Here is a 26,841-nt window from a genome sequence, read left to right as displayed (position 1 = left end):
AGTTTCACCAAAACAATTAAATTTATAATTAGCAAAATTATTAAAATAATATAATACTGTATTTTTAAATCATAGAAATTTCTAGAAAAATTAGGAAAAATACAAATATTATTTTAGAAAAACAATATTTAATGTTTAAACACAAGAAAAATTATTTAAACAAGTATTGAAAATTTACGGTCATTACATATTGACATGATTATGATCATTAGGGTTTATTTTAAAGAGTTAATTACTGTTTAATATAGTTTTTATGCTAGATTGTCGAAATAAACAAGAATTAAGTTGTCTTGCATGTTAAATCTTAGATCTGTGTTCATGTGTTTCTTCTTGTTTAAACAAACTCCTGGTTAAGTATTCATGATAATGGAAATCGAGTTTTAATCATCTAAGTTAATAGAAACCTGAGTTTTGAAGAAAAACAGTCATAAAACCCGACCTATGTAGATTTGGTCTGATTAGTCGACTGATAATGTCCATCAGTCGACTGACGCAATTAGTCGACTGATGGCAAATCTTCAGTCGACTGACGACATGTTTTCCCTATTGTTTGAGCATCCTTATCAGTCGACTGATGAGTTTGTTAGTCAATTGATCAGGTTGAATTTTATGTGTTTGAACCTGTTTGCACACGGGTTCTTTTGGCGCGTGTTTTGTACAAGTCGTGAGCTGATATTCACGTGTGGTTCGAGGAGTACACATACGGGGTTCAAGTACGCATGATTACTTTGTTTGGAATATCCAAATAGGTTACAATCATTAAGAGTAATGATTAATATAGTATATACATTATAGTTATGAACAGTTGGGTGGGGTTTAGTCGGGTCCCACAATGAGACCGTGGATGGAGTACACTCCGAGTGCTTTAGTTGGGTCCTACAATGAGACCATAGGTGGATTATACTCCTCATCGGTCAGCACGGAGATGCGCAAAGATTGATATATCTATCTACCATTTCGCACGAAGATGCTTAGAGGTTGATATACCTAACTATCGGTCCGCATGGTTATGCGATGAGTTATTATACTTAGTTACCGGTCCATACGGGAGTGCGATTAATTGACATACTTGTAGGCGTATAAAACTACCTATAGGTCCCTTAACACATCTCGGCACGGTGATTCAACAAACTAACGAACCATCGGGCGATATATCCAAGCATGATCGTTAGACCACAACATCGAAGCTAAGTGGGATGTGACGAAGCAGATTAACGAGGCGACGAGGATAAACACTGAAGTGGATTTGCTGCCAAATCAGGATCCGAACTACCAAATCAGAGTTCAGATCAACGACGAAACTCGGATAAACCGATAAACCGCGAAACCGGACAACGGACACAACGGCGAACACCCGGCCAAAACCAAGCCACCCAAGGGTGGCTCGGTGGCCGAGCCACCCAGGGGTGGCCGAGCCACCGAGCCACACTCAGATCTGGGCCCAGATCCGCTTTCAGAGGCTTTAAACAGAGGGCTGTAGACTCATTTTCAAGGGTTGGAATTTTGGAGCCGAAACTCTGCCGGATTAAGAATTTGACTTGAACTTTTGGAGCTTTGAAGACTCAGCTTTCAGATCTGGTTCTTGGTGATCATCCACGCCAAATAAGGTAGGAGTTCGAGAGAGATCAGATCTGAGATCTACTCGGTTTTCCTCCGGATCAAAGCTTGGCCTTTGATCCCGAGAAGAGTCTCGATTTCGCTTGGTCGATTTCGATTACTAAAGGCTATTATTTCCTTAGTGAAATAGTACCCCCGGTTGTTATTTCCTTTGTGAAATAGCACCCGTCATACCGTGTAGATCCGATCAGATCTAGATTGCGCGGTGGTCCACGGATTAACCCCGACACAGGTGAAGAACCCACAAAAGCGAGAGACCGCAAAACAGGATCTCGTGATTTGTTCGACAAAGAAGGAAAGTTGTAATTTTTTATTTTTTCTTTGATCTCGTTGTAACCGGATCTTATAAAAAGACCGGATCTTATAAAAAGACCGGATCTTTGTAACCGATAAACTGTTAACAAAGTAATCAATGGAATCGAAGAAAGCAATTTTTTCCACGAACAATCTGGCGACCACAGTGGGAGCCACCGATCTCGCTGCCGAGATCGTCGCGTCGTAGCCGCGGATCTCAATCCCGGTTGAGGAGGAGGTCGAATATGAATTCGACCAGCAAAAGTTCGAGAAGTATCTGTCATCCTCGTCCGGATCCACCTTCCCTCGCAAGTCCAAGAAGTTCTCCTCCAGGAGGAAAGTTCGTTGGTATGAAGAAGTACAGAACGCCAACGAAGCTCTCACCCCAATTGACGCCAAAGTTGCGTCGGGTGAAGTTCCGCCGACCTCTAACCAGGTCAACCCTGTTCTCGCCGATGCCTCCACCATTGAGGGCGTCGTGACTCTCTCGAAGAGAGCCCACCAAAGGCGACGTCAACGCCTGGCGCGGCAACTCGCAAAGACGATGGACGGAATCCGCTATCACGCGGATCTGAAGAACAGGAGAGGCAAACAGCCTCAACAAACGATGAATAGGAGCTCCTCCAAGCCGCTAATGAACGAATGGATCCGTGTCAAACAAAATCGTTCGACGCTTGAAGAGCGCATTCGCAAGCGCCGCGCACTGTCAGCGCAGGCACGGGCTCAAGTCCAAGAAGCCCGTAGAAGACTGCAGAAGAAAGTTGCCAAAAAGCCACCACCAACCCGCCAAGTCTGGAAGCCAAAGTCTGAAGCGGCGATTCAAGCTAAGGCACAATCATTGTAGCCTTCGAAGCAAGTTCAACCTCCGGCGAACCAACCAAAATCGCCGGCAATTCCAATAGCTACTCCGAGAGATCATGCGGAATCATCATGAAGAAGAAGATCAGTTTTGGAGCGCCTCGGTCCAATTCCCGATGAAAGAAGCAAAGCTCCAGTTCAAGAACGCTTGGGCCCGATGAAGAAGCCCCGAATGACTCAACATGCTGGGGGTCGCCGACACTTCCAACATGACAAAGAGATCAGGGCAGCTAGGCGCACCAATTTGCATATTAAAGTCTAGGAGTCCGCTGAGTACTCACGCCCACAAAGGCATGTTTCAAGGCGCGTGACTTTTGAAAGCCCAAAGAAGGCAGTTCATCCTCAGAAGGATACATTATCGTCTGATGATGATAACATTATACCTGAGAAGTCGTGCCCACACACAATAGGTTACTCCGACTGTCAAGATGACGAGTTGTACTATCGTGATGGGAGTACGAGAAAAACTAGGAAAAGGCGTCCTCGAGAACAAGAAACTCAATGCCCCTGTTCCAAACTCATTCGGGCAGTATTGTCTGAGTGTAACTGCATCAAGACAGTTCCTGAAAGAGTTTCGGTTTTCTAAAGACTCAGTACCAAAACGCCAAAACCAAGGCCTAGGTGTTTCCGACGAAGAAGAACGGTGGTTGAAGACGGAGAATTTCCGAGGGTCACCACTAACATGACCAGCAAGGTGACATCAACACGGGATAATCTCGAGTCGATTCTGAAAGCACCCCGACGTATAACCCGCCTGCAATCTGGAACTATCAAACGAGCAACTTATGGTAGGATTCAGACAATGTTGCCTTCAGAAGATGAAGAATCAGATGCCGGCTCGGCGGTCGCATCAGATAATACGGTATCCAGCGAGGGACAACCCCGCGAGGCAATTATGATAAGTTCGGAATAAGTGGCCAAGATGCTTGAAGAGGCCATGGCTAAACAACAGGAGAGCTTCAGGTTCGAAATGCAGATGGCCATGCAGAACATGAGAGAAATGCATGACCAACAAATCCAAGCATTGACGAACCAGCAAGGCGAGCCAAGTCGTCGTAACCAGGTTAATCTGGAAGATGAGGACACAAATGCAAATGAGACTCATAATGCTAATAATCCTCCTGTCAATGCAGGGGGTGGTAACGAGAATACTAGTGAAAACACAGGTGAAAGCTTGAAGATCAAAAACCTCGAGAGCAAAATCAATGCGTTGATTTCCGCTCAAGAGATGAAGAAGACGGGTATTCCTTGTCCATACCCAAGAGAATGGGAATCAATCCCGTATCCGGCGAAGTTCAATCTAATAAACTTCACGCCGTTTAACGGGATGGGTTCACCCACTCAGCATTTGATTTACTTCAAATCACACCTGGGGGTTATCTCTGGTAATGAGCCTCTGATGGTACGGTCCTTCGTTGGCACTCTTCGTGGAGCCGCCTTCGACTGGTATTACCGCCTCAAGCTAGGAAGCGTGAATAGCTGGAACGACATGGAGACTAAATTCCTCGCTAACTTCTTTGACGACGACATCGAGATATCCATCGGGTCATTACTTGACGAGAAACAGAAAGACGGAGAATTGGTTGACACCTTTGTCAAAAGGTTCCGGAACAAGGCGATGAACTATCAGGACCCGATCACCGAGGAATTCATTCTCCGGATTTGCCATAACAACCTCGCATTGGACGTGTTGGAAGCAATGGGGACAGCACCGTCCAAGATATGGAAGGATTTGAAGGTCCGAGGAGAGCAAGCTGAGCGATTCCTCAGAAGGAAGAAGGCGGAAAGAGGCCAACTGGCGATGAATGCTCCAAAACAGAACTTCGTCCCACGAGGGAAAGATAAGGCACATGCTAATGCAGTTGATGCTAATCAAACTTTCCAATTGCAACCTTAGCAACAGCCGCAGCAGCGTGCGCCACAACAATCGCAGTCGCAATGGCAACAACGGCCTCAGAAGCAGAAATCTTCGGAGCCAAGGTTTCAACAATCGCAGTCGCAATGGCAACAACGGCCTCAGAAGCAGAAATCTTCGGAGCCAAGGTTTCCTAAGTGTACTATTTCAAAGATGACGAAGTGCCCGGCATCTTCAAGTACCTGTTGGAGAACAACAAAATCCAGCTGCCGTCGATCGTAGATCAAGATGGGGCGAGCAAAGTGACGGATCCGAAGTATTGCGCATACCATAGAGTGGTCCATCACCCTACAAAGTTATGCTACCACCTCAAGGATAAGATCCAGGCGTTAATTGATGTAGGCGTCATAACCCCGAAGCCGTCCAAGAATGTTGGAGCAAATGCGGTTTCAGAGCGCATCACCAAAGTAGGAATGAAGACGGTGAACGACGACCCACATGGATAGCGCCAAAAAGGACTTGTGCCACACACAGCCCCAAACGGCGAAATCCTCTGGGTTCATCCTGATCTAATTGAAGACGATCAGTGGACGACTTCTTTGACCAAGAAGGGTAAAGGCAAGTCTTGCAATACTACCTCCGCGATCTTTGAAGAAGATGGTAATGAAGCTCCTACTTTCCCGCTCTCCAAAGAAGAACAAGTAGTCTTCGCCACTAGAAGCGGAAATGAGTATCACTTCAACTATCCATCACCTAGTGATCAGTTAGCTGAGCAGCGGGTGACTAAACGGGGACCAGCCAAAACTCTCACAGAGCTGGGTGTGATTACAACTCCTAAACCGGTTGAAGAAGCTCGACGACAACCGGTTGATAAACAGAAAGAAAAGAGGCCCCAGGAGGCTCAGAATCCGAAGCAGTCTCGTTTCAATCGTCCGATTGGAAAAGATAAACCGGTAAGCTCGAACACTCCGCACGTCTTCGATATTATGGCTCAACTGGCTAACATTGTAGCGCGGATAACATTGTATGAGTTGCTGCGGTTGTCCAAAGAAACATGGGAAGCCTTGCAAGAAGCCTTGGCCAATTCAGAAGTGTTCCTTACTCGGATCAAGCCGGCACTTGAAGAGTCAGAACTGTCAATTCAGCACTGCAATATAGCGGCTAAAACCCTTCCCTGCATTACCTTCACCAAAGAGGATATGCAGACGAAGAATTCAAACCATGATCGACCCCTGTATTTTGTTGGGTACATTGGCTCCAGCAAAGTCAACCGAATCCAAGTCGATCCGGGTTCTGCTGTGAGTATTATGCCGCTTCGCTTGATGCATTTCCTCAGCATTCCAGTTAGTAAGTTGGCGTCCACAGGAACTGTCATCTATGGATTTAACACTAGCGGGTCAAGACCCTTGGGTAAGATCCGGGTAAAGTGTCAAATAGGAGATTTGAAGACAGAAGTCACATGTTATGTGATCGATGCCGAGACTTCATATAACTTACTATTGGGATGGCCTTGGATCCATAGTAACGTTATAATCCCCTCCACTCTCCATCAGTGTTTGAAATATGTCGACACTGATAATAAGGTTAGGACGGTGGTCGCGGATAAGCAACCATTCAAAGGGTATGAGAATTATTTCACTGATTCTCTCCTTTATGGTAACGAATCCGATACTGAATCATCGGCCCATGGCACGGACAGCGAAGAAGAAGCTGATACCGAAGCCGGATTTGATTACAATGGAGGTTATGTTTTAAACGACATTGTACCCTTTGTAATTAACCTTGACGATGAACAATTGTCAGAGGACAGTTGTAACTGGCAACTTGCCAATAATGAAATAAATAACGATTTAGAGTACTCCCTATCTCTTGATGATGTGATAAAAGAATTGTACGATAATCCCAATTTATATATGCCGCTCCGATCGTCCTATATAACAAAGGAACGCCTCCAGCATTCTTTCGGAACAACCCTGGTCATCCCGACCAAAATAGGAGGTGAAAAAGAAGTGATTTACGATAATGGAAAAAGCTCTCCATTACCAGATCATTTCTTAAGGGAAGATGAGAATGATGACAAACCTGGTTGGCATTTATCTAAGTATAGCCTGGAAGCGCGTAAGCTCATGGACAAACAGGGATATGATTTCACACTCGGAGAAGGTCTATATTTCGATCGAGGTCCTCGTATTCCAGCCAAAGCGGCATATGTACCAAAAGGGAAACCCGACAATTATTATAAATACAGACGAGGGTTAGGGTATGAATCTTCTTCAGAAGATGAATGTTGCTGGTTAATCAATAACCAATCATCTGAGCAATACAAAGATGGAAATTCATCAGATTCCTCGGAATGGGATTCCGATACAAGTCTGGGGGATGCTTTCAAAGCCCTAATGGTGAACATGGCTACCGCTGATTCGTCCACAATGGAGAACGATGATCAAATGCCAACATGGGATGACCCGTGGGTTCATCACCTGAACATGTAGTATGGTGATAGGTTCGAACAGAGAGAACCCCCCACTGAAGATAAAATAGTCTAAGTTAACATGGGTGACGAGGTTAACCCAAAGCCTATATTCATCAGCGATAGTCTTCCCCCAAATGAGAAGGAGGAATTAATTGCTCTCATCAGGGAATACATTGACGTCTTCGGGTGGAACTACGAAGATATGCCAGGGCTCGACCCCAATGTGGCAATGCATCGCCTCGATATCAAGCCGGATGCAAACCTGTCAAAACACAGCAAAGACGGTTTTGTCCGTAGATTATGGAAGCCATTGAGGCAGAGGTTAAGAAGTTGATCGAATCAGGATTTATCCGAGAGGTTAGCCAATATTGTTCCAGTCATGAAGAAGAACGGTAAAATCAGGATTTGCATCGACTTCAGAGACCTGAATACGGCATGCCCAAAAGACGACTTTCCTCTCCCAATCATAGATGTCATTATCGACAATACGTGCGGGTTTGAGAGAATGTCTTTCATGGATGGCTTTTCAGGATATAACCAAATCAAAATACACCCAGATGACGAGAAGCATACAACGTTCAGAACGCCCCTTGGTGTCTTTTGCTACACGGTGATGCCTTTCGGTCTAAAGAATGCAGACGCCACGTACCAGTGAACAATGACTAAGATTTTCCAAGAACATCTAAGGAAAACAGTCGAATGCTACATTGATGATTTGGTTGTAAAAAGCCGCAACAAAGAAGATCACATCAAGGACTTGAAGACGATGTTCCATCTCATGCGAAGTCATCAATTGAAGATGAACCCCACTAAATCCTTCCTTGGAATGTCCAGCGGAAAATTCCTTGGATTCCACACTCATATCTGGGCCCAGATCTAGGCCCAGATCCGCTTTTAGAGGCTTTAAATAGAGGGCTGTAGACTCATTTTCAAGGGTTGGAATTTTGGAGCCGAAACTCTGCCGGATTGAGAATTGGACTTGAACTTTCGGAGCTTTGAAGACTCAACTTCCAGATCTGGTTCTTGGCGATCATCCACGCCAAATAAGGCAGGAGTTCGAGAGAGATCAGATCTGAGATCTACTCGGTTTTCCTCCGGATCAAAGCTTGGCCTTTGATCCCGAGAAGAGTCTCGATTTTGCTTGGTCAATTTCGATTACTAAAGGCTATTATTTCCTTGGTGAAATAGTACCCCCGGCTGTTATTTCCTTTGTGAAATAGCACCCGTCATACCGTGTAGATCCGACCGGATCTAGATCGCGCGGTGGTCCACGGATTAAGCCCGGCGCAGGCGAAGAACCCACAAAAGCGAGAGACCGCAAAACAGGATCTTGTGATTTGTTTGACAAAGAAGGAAAATTATAATTTTTTATTTTTTTTCTTTGATCTCGTTGTAACCGGATCTTATAAAAAGACCGAATCTTTGTAACCGATAAACTTTTAACAAAGTAATCAATAGAATCGAAGAAAGCAATTTTTTCCGCGAACAATCTGGCGACCACAATGGGAGCCACCGATCTCGCTGCCGAGATCGTCGCGTCGCAGCCTCGGATCTCAATCCCGGTTGAGGAGGAGGTCGAATATGAATTCGACCAGCAAAAGTTCGAGGAGTTTCTGTCATCCTCGTCCGTATCCACCTTCCCTCGCAAGTCCAAGAAGTTCTCTTCCAGGAGAAAAGTTCGTTGGTATGAAGAAGTATAGAACGCCAACGAAGCTCTCACCCTAATTGACGCCAAAGTTGCGTCGGGTGAAGTTCCACCGAACTCTAACCAGGTCAACCATGTTCTTGCCGATGCCTCCACCGTTGAGGGCGTCGTGACTCTCTCGAAGAGAGCCCGCCAGAGGCGACGTCAACGTTTGGCACGGCAACTCGCAAAAGCGATGGAGTCTACCACTGACGGAATCCGCTATCACGCGGATCTGAAGAACAGGAGAGGCAAACAGCCTCAACAAACGATGAATAGCAGCTCCTCCAAGCCGCCAATGAATGAATGGATCCGTGTCAAACAAAATCGTTCGACGCTTGAAGAGCGCATTCGCAAGCGCCACGCACTGTCAGCGCAGGCACGGGCTCAAGTCCAAGAGGCCCGTAGAAGACTGCAGAAGGAAGTGGCCAAAAAGCCACCACCAACCCGCCAAGTCTGGAAGCCGAAGTCTGAAGCAGCGATTCAAGCTAAGGCACAATCATTGCAGTCTTAGAAGCAAGTTCAACCTCCGGCGAACCAACCAAAATCGCCGGAAATTCCAATAGCTACTCCGGGAGATCATGCGGAATCATCCCGAAGAAGAAGATCAGTTTTGGAGCGCCTCGGCCCAATTCCCGATGAAAGAAGCAAAGCTCCAGTTTAAGAATGCTTGGGCCCGATGAAGAAGCTCCGAACGACTCAACATGCTGAGGGTCGCCGACACTTCCAACATGACAAAGAGATCAGGGCAGCTAGGCGCACCAATTTGCATATTGAAGTTCAGGAGCCCGCTGAGAACTCACGCCCACAAAGGCATGTTTCAAGGCGCGTGACTTTTGAAAGCCCAAAGGGAGCCCGCTGAGAACTCACGCCCACAAAGGCATGTTTCAAGGCGCGTGACTTTTGAAAGCCCAAAGAAGACAGTTCGTCCTTAGAAGGAAACATTATCGTCTGATGACGATAACATTATACCTGAGAAGTCGTGCCCACACACGATAGGTTACTCCGACTGTCAAGATGACGAGTTGTACTATCGTGATGGGAGTACGAGAAAAACAAGGAAAAGGAGTCCTCGAGAATAAGAAACTCAATGCCCCTTTTCCAAACTCATTCGGGCAGTATTGTCTGAGTGTAACTGCATCAAGACAGTTCCTGAAAGAGTTTCGGTTTTCGAAAGACTCAGTACCGAAATGCCAAAACCAAGGCCTAGACGTTTCTGACGAAGAAGAACGGTGGTTGAAGATGGAGAATTTCCGAGGGTCACCACTAACATGACCCGCAAGGGGACATCAACACGGGATAATCTCGAGTTGATTCTGAAAGCACCTCGGCGTATAACCCGCCTGCAATCTGGAACAATCAAACGAGCAACTTATGGTAGGATTCGGACAAGGTTGCCTTTAGAAGATGAAGAATCAAATGCCGGCTCGGCAGTCGCATCAGATAATACGGTATCCAGCGAGGGACAACCCCGCGAGGCACTTATGATAAGTGCGGAACAAGTGGCCAAGATGCTTGAAGAGGCCATGGCTAAACAACAGGAGAGCTTCAGGTTCGAAATGCAGATGGCCATGCAGAACATGAGAGAAATGCATGACCAACAAATCCAAGCATTGACGAACCAGCAAGATGAGCCAAATCGTCGTAACCAGGTTAATCTGGAAGATGAGGACACAAATACAAATGAGACTCATAATGCCAATAATCCTTCTGTCAATGCAGGGGGTGGTAACGAGAATGCTAGTGAAAACACAGGTGAAAGCTTGAAGATCAAAAACCTCGAGAGCAAAATCAATGCGTTGATTTCCGCTCAAGAGTTGAAGAAGACGGGTATTCCTTGTCCGTACCCAAGAGAATGAGAATCAATCCCGTATCCGACGAAGTTCAATCTAATTAACTTCACGCCGTTTAACGGGATGGGTTCACCCACTCAGCATTTGATTTACTTCAAATCACACCTGGGGGTTATCTCTGGTAATGAGCCTCTGATGGTACGGTCCTTTGTTGGCACTCTTCGTGGAGCCGCCTTCGATTGGTATCGCCGCCTCAAGCCAGGAAGCGTGAATAGCTGGGACGACATGGAGACTAAATTCCTTGCTAACTTCTTTGACGATGACACCGAGATATCCATCGGGTCGTTACTTGACGAGAAACAGAAAGACGGAGAATTGGTTGACACCTTTGTCAAAAGGTTCCGGAACAAGGCGATGAACTATCCCGACCCGATCACCGAGGAATTCATTCTCCAGATTTGCCACAACAACCTCGCAATGGACGTGTTGGAAGCAATGGGGACAGCACCGTCCAAGACATGGAAGGATTTGAAGGTCCGAGGAGAGCAAGCCGAGCGATTCCTCAGAAGGAAGAAGGCGGAAAGAGGCCAACCGGCGATGAATGCTCCAAAACAGAACTTCGTCCCATGAGGGAAAGGGAAGGTACATGCAAATGCAGTTGATGCTAATCAAACTTTCCAATTGCAACCTCAGCAACAGCCGCAGCAGCGAGCGCCACAACAATCGCAATCGCAATGGCAACAACGGCCTCAGAAGCAGAAATCTTCGGAGCTAAGGTTTCCTAAAGTGTACTCCTTCAAAGATGACGAAGTGCCCGGCATCTTCAAGTACCTGTTGGAGAACAACAAAATCCAGCTGCCGTCGATCGTAGATCAAGAAGGGGCGAGCAAAGTGACGGATCTGAAGTATTGCGCATACCATAGAGCGGTCCATCACCCTACAAAGTTATGCTACCACCTCAAGGATAAGATCCAGGCGTTAATTGATGTAGGCGTCATAACCCCGAAGCCGTCCAAGAATGTTGGAGCAAATGCGGTTTCAATCAGCTTTGGCTCGGTGCCCACAGCATGGTTTAAACCAGAGCGCATCACCAAAGTAGGAATGAAGACGGTGAACGACGACCCACATGGATAGCGCCAAAAAGGACTTGTGCCACACAGCCCCAAACGGCGAAATCCTCTGGGTTCAACCTGATCTAATTGAAGACGATCAGTGGACGACTTCTTTGACCAAGAAGGGTAAAGGCAAGTCTTGCAATACTACCTCCACGATCTTCGAAGAAGATGGTAATGAAGCTCCTACTTTCCCGCTCTCCGAAGAAGAACAAGAAGTCTTCGCCACTAGAAGCGGAAATGAGTATCACTTCAACTATTCATCACCTAGTGATCACTTAGCTGAGCAGAGGGTGACTAAACGGGGACCAGCCAAAACTCTTACAGAGCTGGGTGTGATTACAACGCCTAGACCGGTTGAAGAAACTCGACGACAGCCGGTTGATAAACAAAAAGAAAAGAGGCCCCAGGAGGCTCAGAATCCGAAGCAGTCTCGTTTCAATCGTCCGATTGGAAAAGATAAACCGGAAAGCTCGAACACTCCGCACGTCTTCGATATTATGGCTCAACTGGCTAACCTTCCAGCGCGGATAACATTGTATGAGTTGCTACGGTTGTCCAAAGAAACAAGGGAAGCCTTGCAAGAAGACTTGGCCAATTCATAAGTGTTCCTTACTCGGATCAAGCCGGCACTTGAAGAGCCAGAACTGTCAATTCAGCACTTCAATATAGCGGCTAAAAACCTTCCCTGCATTACCTTCACCAAAGAGGATATGCAGACAAAGAATTCAAACCATGATCGACCCCTGTATTTTGTTGGGTACATTGGCTCTAGCAAAGTCAACCGAATCCAAGTCGATCCGGGTTCTGCTATGAGTATTATACCGCTTCGCTTGATGCATTTCCTCAGCATTCCAGTTAGTAAGTTGGCGTCCACAGGAACTGTCATCTATGGATTCAACACTAGCGGGTGAAGACCCTTGGGTAAGATCCGGGTAAAGTGTCAAATGGGAGATTTGAAGATAGAAGTCACATGTTATGTGATCGATGCCGAGACTTCATATAACTTACTATTGGGTCGGCCTTGGATCCATAGTAACGTTATAATCGCCTCCACTCTCCATCAGTGTTTGAAATATGTCGACACTGATAATAAGGTTAGGACGGTGGTCGCGGATAAGCAACCATTCAAAGGGTATGAGAATTATTTCACTGATTCTCTCCTTTATGGTAACGAATCCCATACTGAATCATCGGACCATGGCACGGACAGCGGAGAAGAAGCTGATACCGAAGCCGGATTTGATTACAATGGAGGTTATGTTTTAAACGACATTGTACCCTTTGTAATTAAACTTGACGATGAACAATTGTCAAAGGGCAGTTGTAACTGGCAACTTGCCAATAATAAAATAAATAACGATTTAGAGTACTCCCTGTCTCTTAATGATGTGATAAAAGAATTGTACGATAATCCCGATTTATATATGCCGCTCCGATCGTCCTATATAACAAAGGAACGCCTCCAGCATTCTTTCGGAACAACCCTGGTCATCCCGATCAAAATAGGAGGTGAAAAAGAAGTGATTTACGGTAAAGGAAAAAGCTCTCCATTACCAGATCATTTCTTAAGGGAAGATGAGAATGATGACAAACCTGGTCGGCATTTATCTAAGTATAGCCCGGAAGCGCGCAAGCTCAAGGAAAAACAGGGATATGATTTCACACTCGGAGAAGGTCTATACTTCGATCGAGGTCCTCGTATTCCAGCCAAAGCGGCATATGTACCAAAAGGGAAACCCGACAATTATTATAAATACAGACATGGGTTAGGGTATGAATCTTCTTCAGATGATGAATGCTGTTGGTTAATCAATAAGCAATCATCTGAGCAATACAAAGATGGAAATTCATCAGATTCCTCGGAATGGGATTCCGATACAAGTCTGGGGGAAGCTTTCAAAGTCCTAATGGCGAACATGGCTACCGCTGATCCGTACACAATGGAGAACGATGATCAAATGCCAACATAGGAAGACCCGTGGGTTCATCACCTGAACATGTAGTATGGTGATAGGTTCGAACAGAGAGAACCCCCCACTGAAGATAAAATAGTCCAAGTTAACATGGGTGACGAGGTTAACCCAAAGCCTATATTCATCAGCGATAGTCTTCCCCCAAATGAGAAAGAGGAATTAATTGCTCTCATCAGGGAATACATTGACGTCTTCGCGTGGAACTACGAAGATATGCCAGGGCTCGACCCCAATGTGGCAATGCATCGCCTCGAAATCAAGCCGGATGCAAACCTGTCAAACAACAGCAAAGACGGTTTCGTCCGCAGATTATGGAAGCCATTGAGGCAGAGGTTAAGAAATTGATCGAATCAGGAAAACAGTCGAGTGCTACGTTGATGATTTGGTTGTAAAAAGCCGCAACAAAGAACGACTTCAGAGACCTGAATACGGCATGCCCAAAAGACGACTTTCCTCTCCCAATCATAGATGTCATTATCGACAATACGTGCGGGTTTGAGAGAATGTCTTTCATGGATGGCTTTTCAGGATATAACCAAATCAAAATGCACCCAGACGACGAGAAGCATACAACGTTCAGAATGCCCATTGGTGTCTTTTGCTACACGGTGATGCCTTTCGGTCTAAAGAATGCAGGCGCCACGTACTAGTGAGCAATGACTAAGATTTTCCAAGAACATCTAAGGAAAACAGTCGAATGCTACATTGATGATTTGGTTGTAAAAAGCCACAACAAAGAAGATCACATCAAGGACATGAAGACGATGTTCGATCTCATGCGAAGTCATTAATTGAAGATGAACCCCACTAAATCCTTCCTTGGAATCTCCAGCGGAAAATTCCTTGGATTCGTCGTCACCACTAAAGGTATACATATCGATCCTGATAAGGTGAAGGCAATACATGAACTACAACCCCCTAGAAATCTAAGAGAGCTCAGAGGATTGCAAGGGCGTTTAGCTTACATCCGGCGATTCATCTCGAATCTTTCTGGTAAATGCCAACCATTCTCTAAGCTAAACAAGAAAGGGGTGTCATTTATTTGGGACGACGACTGCCAAAAAGCATTCGAAGATATCAAAACATATCTGACGAATCCTCCTATTCTCGTCGCACCAAAATCAGGTAGACCGTTCTTGATTTATCTCAAAGTGATGAACCACTCGATAAGTGCCTTACTAGCACAAGACGATGATAATGGTCACGAACAGGCAGTCTATTACCTAAGTCGGACCTTGATAGGCGCCGAGTCTCGATATCCGATGATTGAGAAAGAATGCCTCACATTGGTATTTGCAATGCAAAAGATGCGACATTACTTGGTTGGACAGACGATTTACGTCATTTCTAACGTTAATCCAGTACAAGTATTTATGACGCAACCGGCATCTATGAATTGGCGGTTAGCGAAGTGGGCCCTTCTCCTGTCCCAATACGATTTGCACTTCAAACAGCAGAAGTCAATCAAAGGACAAGCGATTTATGATCTTTTGGCGGCAAACCCGACAACGGATACGACAGAAGTATATGATGACTTGCCGGATGAAACCCACGAGGTTAACACTACGTCGCACCAACAAGTATGGCAATTATACTTCGATGGTGCTTCGAGGGCAGTTAATAGGGAAATCACCCCGGGAGGTTCTACAGTTTCCTCCGGAGTTGGAGTGGTCTTAATTTCCCCGGGGAAGCATGTGATGCCTCGGGCTTATTCATTGACTAGTCCATGTTCCAATAACGTAGCTGAGTACAACGCGCTTCTCATTGGACTCAGTTTCGCCAAGGAGCTAGGGGTCGAATATCTCGAAGCTTTTGGGGATTCTCAATTGATAGTCAACCAAGTCCGTGGAGAGTATGAAGTCAGGAATCAAGACCTGATCCCGTACCACTAGGAGGCCATCAGAATGGCAGATTCTTTTAAAGAATTCTTTATTGAATACATCCCTCGTCTTCAGAATGCTTATGAGGATGCACTGGCAGCACTAGCGGTATCACTTGCGCAGCCTCCCAAAACTGAGCTATTAGTCACAGTAAGGACGCATCAACTCTGTATACCCATATACAATATGGATATGGAAGGGGAAGATGACGAAAACACAAGCACCAAGGAGGTGAATTCAACTCAAATTGGATCTGAGTCCCGAGATTGGCGTTTTCCCATCATTGACTACGTCCAGTATGGTATTTTGCCAGAGGATGTAAAAGAAAGGGAATCAATCCGCCGAAGAGCACCAAGATTCTTCTATAATACCGAGACCCATACATTATACCGTAGAGGGTACGATGGTTTGTTACTCCGATGCCTTTCGAACAAAAAAGCAGAAGAAGTTCTTAAGGAAGCACACGAAGGAGAATGTGGTGCGCATCAGCCCGGTCCTAAACTGTATGATCGCATCAGAAGAATGGGATATTTTTGGCCAACAATGATTCGTGACGCAATCGAATATGCCCGAGAGTGTCATGCTTGTCAAGTACATGCAAATTATAAGCACCAACCACCAGAACGTTTACACGCATCAACCACGTCTTGGCCGTTCGAAACATGGGGCATGGACATCGTCGGTCCTATTTTTCCCCCTTCAGTCAAAGGTGATCGATTCATTCTCGCAATCACGGATTACTATTCAAAGTGGGCTGAAGCAATTCCGTTTAAAGAAGTGAAGACGAACAACATCATAAGTTTTATCAAACATCATGTTATATACCGACATGGCGTGCCAAAACGGATCATTCATGACAACGGTCCACAGTTCATAAGCAACGCCTTCGTCAGGTTTTGTGACAAGTTCAAAATTCAAGATGTTTCATCAACAACTTATTACCCCGCCATGAATGGATTAGCTGAGGCGTTTAACAAGACGATCATTAAATCCTGTCAAAGCTCGTGAAGACCAATAAACGAGACTGGGACGATAAACTCGGTGAAGCACTCTGGGCTTATCGTACCACCATACGCACACCTACGGGGGCCACCCCATATTCATTGGTATACGGGTGTGAAGATGTGCTACCATTGGAGATTCAAATCTCATCCCTACGGATCGTTCTCGCAACCGAGATGACGACAGAAGAACAACATAAAAAATGTCTCGAAGAACTCGAGAGGTTGGATGAAAAGCGCTTGGAAGCTCAACAACACATTGAGTTTTATCAAGCCAGAATATCTAGGGCTTTTAACAAAAGAGTCCGACAAAGAAGCATCAAGGAAGGAGATCTGGTCCTCGCTGCTTGCCGACCGATAATCCTTAACTCCAAGAAGAAAGGTAAATTTGAACCCAAATGGGAAGGACCGTTTGTGATAGACACAGTCTACTCAAACGGCGCATATCGCCTGATTACTCAAGAGGGCGCCAGGCAATTAATGCCAATAAATGGAAAGTTCCTAAAAAAGTATTATCCCTAGTACATTCAGGATAACTCATTTACCGGTAAGTTCCCTGAAGAATATTACACTTAATATTCTAGAGGATAACCCAAAATTATTTTCACCACCAAAATCCCTCACTGATCAATTTCAATTGATAGTGAGTCCACCAAAAATGTCTTTCCGATCCTCTTGACTCTTTCCATGAACAAAAGGTCCACTTTCAGTTCAGAATCCCCTTGCGATAAATGAAAGAACTCCCTTCTTTTCTCTTTGGTTAAGCCTTCTCATGGTTATAACCGAAGTTGAAATTTTACTTCGATAAACGAAAAACTCATCTTCCGATTAGATAACCAAGCCTATAAAATGTAAGTTTATCTAGATCTTCCAGATTCTCGGAGTGGAGATCCCACTTCTAGTTTCTTTTGCACTGGAAATAGAATATAAAATTCTTCCTTTCCAGAATCAAGGAATAGAATATAAAATTCTTCCTTCCTTGTATTCGGGTTCTCCTTCACCCTAAAAGAAGACCGGGAAATCGATTATAAAATTCTTCCTTTCCCGCACCGATCTTTTCCAAAATTTATCAATCTAGGATTCATCCTAGGAAGTTTATCCCGAATCCTAAGCAGGGATAAGTCTACGCCTAACACGCACTGCCGGTTTAGTCTTTTTCCATAGAAAAAGACACCAGAGTTCGATTCTATGGTATTCTATCCTAAAACCTAAGCAAGGATAAGTCTGCGCTTAACCTGCACTGCCGGTTAGTTCTTAACCGTTAAAATGAACACCCGTTTATATATTTAACATTGTGGCAGGTTGTTATTAATAACATCAAGATCCATGCCTTACACGCATGGGGAATTTCATCCTGAATCCGAAGAAAGGATATGCCGACGCCTAACACGCGTCGCCGGTTTATTCTTTTACCGATTGAAAAAGACACCAGAATACCAGTCTGGGGTATTTTATCCCGAAGCCTAAGTAGGGATATGTCAGCGTCTAATACACATTGCTGGGTAGCCTATTCCCGTAACAAGGGCGAAGTCTACGTATTCGAAGTCGTAGCACTGAGTCTAAGAGAATTCACTCTCTTAGCACAACGTTACATGCGGAACGGATTTAGACAATCCGTATGCTAGCCCGACTCAAACGGTAATCGGTAAAGGCTAATCAAATCCGTTAAAGGCTGGGGGTTAGCCAAAAATCCTAAAGTCAACACCTAACACGTGTCGCCGGGTAGCCTATTCCCGTAACAATGGCGAAGTCTATGTATTCGACATCATAGCACGAAGTCTAAGGGAGTTCATTCCCTTAGCACAACGTTACATGCGGAACGGATTCCGATAATCCGCATGCTAGCCCGACTCAAACGGTAGTCGGTAAAGGCTTATCAAACCCGTTGAAGGCTGAGGGTTTACCAAAAATCCTATGAGTATTATGGTCAATCATTTCAAACGGAATGAGGAATCATAATAAAGATAAAGATAAAAACCAGTTTCACTAAGAGAATCAAAAGTTAAAGCATTCAGCAAATGAAATCATACATCAAGCCCATGGCTAAAAATCTGCTGACTAAACTTAGACAGCTTCTCATCATAAGCTTGCCTAAGCTCATCCTGCAACTCGGCTCTGATGGACTCTTCAGTCGCGGCTAAAGTTTTCACAGCAACCTCCTCTGTCTCGACCAGCTTCCGCTTCAAGGACTTCAGCTCATCAGATAAAGCAGTGTGTGCTTGCTGATCCTGTATCTTCGTCATCTGAAGAATACTCAAAGTCTCCTCTTTCTCACGGAGTTCTCTTCGGAGCTGGTCTATCTGGGTCTCACAAGAGGCAATGGAAGAATCAAGCTCGTCGAGTGAGGATGATCTGATAGCAAGGTTAGCCTCAACTCGGTCTACCCGGTCCCGCTGCACCTGAATCTCAAGCTCAGCGAAAATCCGAGTATCGCACCATGTCTGTAAGCGAGTATCCAACTCGGCAGCAATGAATGAAGAGGCACCTGCATCCCGGAGCTCACGAAACATCTGAAGCTCATGCTCTAGGCAGTCAAGATCATCAACTATAGCCTTCGCCATATCCGGGTATCCTGCATCCCTTATTGAATTTATCCTAGAATCAAGGAATGGCTTAAACTAGTGAAGGAAAAGTCCGCCGTGGAAGAGTTTGCCAATCATAGCATTCACAAAGGAGAAGAAGGAGCGGACTTCTATGCAGATGACGATCTTCTCTGGATCGCTGTTTGATAATAACTCTTTCACAAGGACATGAAGCCGAGAAGAAAGCCCTACGCAAAAGGAGAAATCCGTCAAAATCCTTAATAAGGAAATAAATGACATTTCTCAGTTGCTTAATTTATACCTCCTTCCCCTCGAGTCACTGGGGGTAGTGGAGGTGTAACGGCTGTGGATGTATCAGCTGGTGTTGTAGGTCTCACAGCCGGTTCAACAGGATCAGTCTCGACAAAAGCCCCTGTTAAACACAAAACGGAATGCTCAAATGCATCACATTAAAGCTGCATTAGTCAAAAATTGGCTAGTCCTATAATTAACTTGAGAAGAGGCACGTACCTTCAAAAGAGCCATCCTCGGGATTCTTAGGGAGTGTAGACTCAGGAAACATATCCTCAGGCATCTGGCCATCAATCTGAGGAGAGCTATACATGAAGTGGAGCATAGGAGTGTCCACAAGCAAACCTTCGTCGTCAAAATCATCAGTCGAGAAATCTGACACAAGAGAATATGAGTGCTAAAGAAGAATAAAGGGACTACGACCAATAGAAATAAGTTACCTCTTATGGGTATGTCAGCCTCTCTATTCCTGAGATCCACGTTTGCCTCCTGTAATTTGTCTAAAAAGAGCAAGAAGCATAAAGACGATTAGGGAATGCACGAATTTTGGATCGTTCAACTTCTTTGTGTGCCATCTAAAAAATATATTGTCAATGGTAGATGTACCTGGATTCACTGAATCGGGTCCTACATTGATGGAATCCCTAACGTCGGCAGCTTCTGCAGGATTTTCTACCTGGTACGGTGAGTCAGGCACACCAGAAGGTACATAATCATGAGGAGCAGGATCAGGACTCATCACACTATCCCCACGCTCTCCTACATAGAGACGGAAAAACATGAGTCAAAGTTCTAAATGATCAAAAGTATGATCTATAGGGTAGACGTTACCTCCGTCGCTAACAGGATCATCACCAGCCAAATCCATCTCAGATGCTCACGAATCTGCATGCGGCTTGTGGGCTAATCTTTTTCGCCTAGCGGCAGGGACAACAATCGAAGGTCTCGCCCGGGAAAAAGGACGGAACTCTTCATCTTTGTCAGCTGCGGTCCCTGAAACACCAAACAACTGTCATGATTAATAATTCTGGAAGACAGAAAGAAAGAATAGGTAGCTAACCTTGCTCGGAACAATTCTCGTAATCTTCAAGATCTCCGACTGAAGCCTCATCAGCAGAATTGAAGATCTTCTTTCCCTCTTCGTCAATCCGGCAAGTCTTGTTCCTTGTCCTCTGTGACCGAGCATGCTCCCGAATCACACGAGAATCAACCTGAGAAGCTTCCTCGGCCACTAGCTCTTCAATCGGCTTCACGGGGACAGTTTTATTAGCTGCTAACAACCACCTGCAGCTTAAGAAGGTGAGATTCAACTGCCGCTCAGTACTCGGGAGACTGAACTTAGCACCAGTGCAGCCCGTCACGGTCCACAACTATGCACGAAGACCGTCCACCAAATCTCCATGAGTCCGAAGCTGCTGACGTGGATTCCCGACATAAAGCTGATCATAACCAAACTGGCGGGTGAATCGGCAGGGTAGATATGGCTCCATAAAATACTGATTCCTCACTCGGAAGGTCAGATAACCCGGCCTAATGTTCACTAGCCAATTAAAGCAGCCGAAATCTAAATGAGTTTGATACTCCCTCGGCTTCTCCTCATTAATCAAACACTCGCTATATCAACTGGAGAACTGCGGAAAGCAAGTGGAAAATGCCCAACATTTGTGGACCTGTAGCTGCTTTCTGATGTTAGAGAATCCTCGTCCCTCCCACATGCCATTCTCAAGCAACTGTAGTAGGGGAATAGAGTGGTCTATGGCGTTCGGTACCGACATCATATCAGAATGATGAAGGACGAACCAAGCCATCAAATAAGTGTACGGAAGCTCCACTTTAATAGTAGGAATCTGATCTGGCGATTCACTTTCTTTCGGTTTAAAAGCACTAGAAATCTGTCGAAGCCCTCGATGAATGTTAGCCACCATCACCGGAAGAAGCGAAAGTTCCTTTTTGTAGGCAAGCTGAACCACTGGGTAGAGCACTTCCAATGGCAAAGTATCACCGGACTGATACGGGACCACGCATTTCTTTAACCAGATAGCGAGGTAACCGGCAAGAAGGGTCATCGGTCGAATCGGTGTGGTCGCATGCCATAAGAATGATTTAAACTTGGTCCCTGCAGGAAAGCCACTCTCAGGACTGCTAATGGTATAGGAATGAGCGTCAATCTTCTTCAGTAGACTATTAACCCCTGAAGGAGTGAGTGGTGCCAGCTCACAAATAGCCTCGCCAGAATTGCTCTCTAGATTTCTAAACAAATAAGACGCGAACTGCTTCAGGCTCACATGTGATTTAGTCCTCTTCACTAAAGGCTCAGACTGGACCAAAGCAATATGATAGTGACATGTGAGATCCCATAAAGTCTCATAGCGATCGGGCATACGGTCCTTTAGCTGACTCAATTCATGGTTGGAAGGAAAGTACTCCTAATATAACATTTGACCCATGAGCAAAGCAGAAATCTTGTACATCTCATGGAGAGCCAAGCCCAACTCTCCGTGCCTAGTCAGAAAAGTGTTCGAATCGCTGACAGGCAAGCCATACATGGAGGCACGAATAGCTGCATATAGACCACAAGCGTGCAACTCCTCGCTCCATCGGCTTAAGACGTATTTCGTCGTGCGAGTCCACCAAAGCTTGTCTAAAGAATGGACCCAGCCATAAAATCTATGACGCGTCGCAGGCATCTCCCGTCCTAAGTCAGCGAGGCGATTCCTCAAAGTAGAAGCAGAGGCAAGAAACTCATTACGCGGTGGTGTATCTAGTCCCAGTACTCCAGGACGCAATCCAATGATATGATTCCTGCTCGAACCAGGAGCTGCCTGATGAGTGATATAGCCATAATGAATGCTCTCATGCTCCTACGTCAAGCGCCACGACATCTCCCGTGTCACAGCCTGACGCCTGAGCTCAGTCAACGAACGGTGTCGAGGAATCTTCGGTAAATATATGAAACCACAGCTATTCTTATGAAGCCACTGCTCGGCATCAATGAACACTGCATCCGGATCTCTGCCAGAGTCGCCAAATAAAAAGTCAGTCTTCCTGAGAGACTGAACAGAACTGGCATCCTTCACGAAAGGCGCATCCGTAATCAACTGTCGAAGAGCTCGATGTCCACCTTCCTTCACCACTTGGGCAACCTCTATCGACGTGCCCGGAGCAAACTGAAGAGTAAGTGGAATAGGTGAAAGATCATCGGAGGTTGAGTAATACTCATCACGACGTCTGTCCACTGCATGAGATGAGAACGCTCTAGAGGGATATTCCACTAAAAACAAGCAATTAAGTGTTTGTTAGTTTCAGTTATAAAAGGAAGTTGAACTCATCTTACAAATAAATAAGATAGAGTCACTGCCTTATAAAGGGTGAGACGATTTGGCCACATTATGCACTTATAAGGTAGGATATATCAAAAACATATCCCTGCTTTATAAGGCACAATGCAGCGTCAAAACGCCCCCCTTTATTTATTTTGAGATATGGTTTTGACCAAGCAAAACCCATCTTTAAAGCGTCGATCCTCGCCAAGGAGAATCAAGGCTCTTCCTGATTGCCTCAACAAGGAGAACAAAATCGGCATAAAGGACTAATCTGCAAATACACCAAAAAGAGCTCACCAGCGTACGAGGGAGGCACGCCATCAGTCGACGCAGCAGGGGATTGACCTCTCGGGGTATACGACATGGTGATCTACAAAATAAATCAGGGGATCAGATCCAGGAAAAAATTTCATTTTTTTATTGCAATTCTACCCCCCTGAAAGATGAGCTCGAGGCACCAAATCATAATCCTAACCCTCATATGCAATCCCACAAGTTCATAAATTAAATTAAACACGAGCTATGCCAAAATTATGGAGGATATACCTGAAAGAAAGCTCGAGGATCCAACAAAAATCAGATCTTGAAAGAGGCTCGAACCACGTGCTCGAGGGGCCTGAGAGAAATTTTTATATGAAGATTCTTGAGGGATTTTTCAGTATAAGATCAAGAGGAAGGATGGATCTAAGACAATTATGAAAGTTTGAGGGAGAGAGGATGCAAGAGGGAAGAGAAAAGCAAAAAATAGGGGATAGAGGTGGCCGGCCCTAGAGGAGGAAGAAAAGAACTCTTTTATAGTGAACCAGCCTTGAACCAGACCGGACTAGGCTGAACCAGACCAGACCAGTCTAAATCAGTTCAAAGGAGACTGAACCAGGCCAAACCAGGCTGAACCAGGCCAAACCAGACTGAACCAGACCAAACCAGGATGAACCAGTCTGAACCAGTCTTGAACCAGTCCTGAACCAGCCTTGAACTAGGTTGAACCAGTCTTGAACCTGTTTGAACCAGATTTGAACCAAGTTTGAACCAGAATTCAAATTGAAGCTGAACCGAGCATCGAAACAACTTCAAATCGACCGAGTGTTCAGTCCTTTGTTTATTCTTTCATCTCCCACACATTCGGAAGGGTCGGAAGATTTTTTTTGAGCCTGATTACTGCCTTTTTTGGGTTATTATTAGGCCGGTTCGGCTCATTCGGGCACAAAAAATACTCCAATAAGGTATATGAGTATAAACTATTCCCTATTTTTGGTTGAGAAGTTTCTGGAGAATTGGAGAATATTTTTCTAAAAATATTCTTAAGGATAACTCAACAACACTACGCCGGACAATGCGTTGCAAATAAAGACTCAGCGTCAACAATCGATGGTCAGTTCTATGTTGAACCAGCAAACACGAGCTAAAAGATCAGAAAATCAGGAATCGACTTTAAGTTCAAAATTCTGACAATGGTCAGACAATAAATGTAGTACCGGAAACCTTACAGACATTCGACGAAGCACCGAATAGCCTGAAGGATTGAAGGAATCAAGAACAGAAGCCATTCCAAAGTCCCGTTAAACCGACTGAAGGTTGGGACAATCATATCCAAAGTATTCCAGATTCTTCTATAAAAGAACGAGGCTGAAATACTTTGGAGGGGGTATCTGTAGGCGTATAAAACTGCCTATAGGTCCCTTAACACAGCCGGCACGGTGATTCAACAAACCAACGAACCATCGGGTGATATATCCAAGCATGATCGTTAGACCACAACATCGAAGCTAAGTGGGATGTGACGAAGCAGATTAACGAGGTGACGAGGATAAACACTGAAGCGGATTTACTACCAAATCAGGATCCGGACTACCAAATCAGAGTTCAGATCAACGACGAAACTCGGATAAACCGATAAACCGCGAAACCGGACAACGGACACAACGGCGAACACCCGGCCAAAACCAAGCCACCCAAGGGTGGCTCGGCCATAGCCGCTTAGAAGATGGCTCGACCAAAGCCAAGCCACCCAAGGGTGGCTCCGTGGCCGAGCCACCCCATGGTGGCTCGGCCATGGCCGAGCCACCCAGGGGTGGCCGAGCCACCGAGCCACACTCAGATCTGGGCCCAGATCTGGGCCCAGATCCGCTTTCAGAGGCTATAAATAGAGGGCTGTAGGCTTATTTTCAAGGGTTAGAATTTTGGAGCCGAAACTCTGCCGGATTGAGAATTGGACTTGAACTTTCGGAGCTTTGAAGACTCAACTTCCAGATCTGGTTCTTGGCGATCATCCACGCCAAATAAGGCAGAAGTTCGAGAGAGATTAGATCTGAGATCTACTCGGTTTTCCTCCGGATCAAAGCTTGGCCTTTGATCCCGAGAAGAGTCTCGATTTCGCTTGGTCGATTTCGATTACAAAAGGCTATTATTTCCTTGGTGAAATAGTACCCCCGGCTGTTATTTCGTTTGTGAAATAGCACCCGTCATACTGTGTAGATCCGACCGGATCTAGATCGCGCGGTGGTCCATGGATTAACCCCGGCGCAGGCGAAGAACCCACAAAAGCGAGAGACCGCAAAACAGGATCTCGTGATTTGTTCGACAAAGAAGGAAAGTTGTAATTTTTTATTTTTTATTCTTTGATCTCGTTGTAACCAGATCTTATAAAAAGACCAGATCTTTGTAACCGATAAACTGTTAACAAAGTAATCAATGGAATCGAAGAAAGTAATTTTTCCCGCGAACGATACTTAGTTATCGAATCTGCACGGGAGTGTGATGAACTTGTATATCTAGTTATTGGTCCGCACAGGAGTGAGATGATTTGACATATCTATTTTATCAGTCCGCACGAGGGTGCGATAGGTTGAAAAGTTCCAAAGAAGGACGATTTGATAAATAACCTAAGTGTAGGTGAATATTGGCATCATCGATATGATCAATTGTGAAGGTATTTCACAACATAGTTACACGAGAGAGTATATCGATATTGGTTTTGCCCACTAAGAGTAGTATGAGGAGTTGATATAATATTTTTGGAGATGTATGATGTAGTATTTCCTGTATTATCTTTCTTATTTTCATTTATTCTTAGTTTTGGAGTTAATATTCAGCATTTCACAATTTAAGACATATGATATGTACATGAGGGTTTCCTTGTTTCGATTATTTCATTCGACGTCCCAGTCTCGTGTTGTGAGTTTCTAAGTATTAACCCTAGTTTAGTACAAGGTAAATGAACTAGGTAGACTATGTACTTATAGGTAGAGCCTCCATCATACTTAGTAGCTCTTCCCCTAAGGGTGGATGGAGATGATCTTGCTAGCACTCTGATGCCATGTTTTTACTTCTTTTCAGGCAGTGGAGCAGAGTTTCGAAGAGCCGCTGGTTGACGGATTTTCAGCATAGTCACCGTCATATATGTTTAGTAGTTTTGCTCCATAGATGTTAAGTCTATATTTCTAGTTGATGTTTAGATTTGTATTACCTTTTGAGAGCTGAGAGAGCTTATATACTTTTCAGCTGACTCTTGTAGTTGAGATTTTTGGTCATTTATTTCAGATTTTTGGACATATTTTCTTTTATATCTATTGAGACCTGATTATTTAGAGATTTATCAAATATTTTGTTTTTCTATTTGTTACCTTCATAACTTTTATATCTGCTTGTACCTGTACTATCTTATTTGATTTCACTAGAGAGATATTTCAATGATGGTGAAACATGTCATTATACAGTATAGGTGCATGACTGTAGGTGTATAAAACTACCTATGGGTCCCTTAGCACAGCTCGGCACGGTGATTCGACAAACCAACGAACCATCGGAAACTACCTATGGGTCCCTTAGCACAGCTCGGCACGGTGATTCGACAAACCAACGAACCATCGGGCGATGTATCCAAGCGTGATCGTTAGACCACAACATCGAAGCTAAGTGAGATGCGACGAAGCAGATTAACGAGGCGACGAGGTTAAACACCGAAGCAGACTTATTGCCAAATCAGGATACGGACTACTAAATCAGAGTTCGGATCAACAACGAAGCTTGGATAAACCGCGAAACCGCAGAAACGGATAACACGGCACACCCCGGGAAAATCTCGGCCAAAACCGAGCCGCTCAGGTGGCTCACCGAGCACCAAGTGGGTGGCTCGGTGGCC

This window comes from Asparagus officinalis, chromosome 10 (genome assembly GCF_001876935.1).
Source record: "Asparagus officinalis chromosome 10, Aspof.V1, whole genome shotgun sequence".
Classification (NCBI taxonomy): Eukaryota; Viridiplantae; Streptophyta; class Magnoliopsida; order Asparagales; family Asparagaceae; genus Asparagus; species Asparagus officinalis.
The sequence above is the reverse complement of the archived record's forward strand: the minus strand, read 5'-3'. Positions refer to the sequence as shown.